The sequence below is a fragment of the Arachis duranensis genome, chromosome 7 (genome assembly GCF_000817695.3).
Source record: "Arachis duranensis cultivar V14167 chromosome 7, aradu.V14167.gnm2.J7QH, whole genome shotgun sequence".
Taxonomy (NCBI): domain Eukaryota; kingdom Viridiplantae; phylum Streptophyta; class Magnoliopsida; order Fabales; family Fabaceae; genus Arachis; species Arachis duranensis.
In genome coordinates this window covers 5,581,481-5,581,756 of record NC_029778.3, presented here as the reverse complement: position 1 = coordinate 5,581,756, position 276 = coordinate 5,581,481, and positions in this window count along the sequence as shown.

Sequence of the window (276 nt, the reverse complement as noted above, 5' to 3'; positions counted from 1 at the left end):
ATATAGACACATATATAGATACATATAGAACAAAAGCTGTAAAAATTCGCAGGTTATGGGTGTATACTTCAGTTGATATTTTTCTTCATATTTTAGTATATGTAATTCATTCATTTTCAATACAGCACAGACAGTTGGGTGTATATTTTATTCAACCTCGGGTGTATTATTAGACTTGCATTGGGTGTAACAGTTTATAATTTACATTTATATATGCCTTTATTTTTTCTTCATATTTTACCACCTGTAATACAGCTTTTGAATACATCACAGACA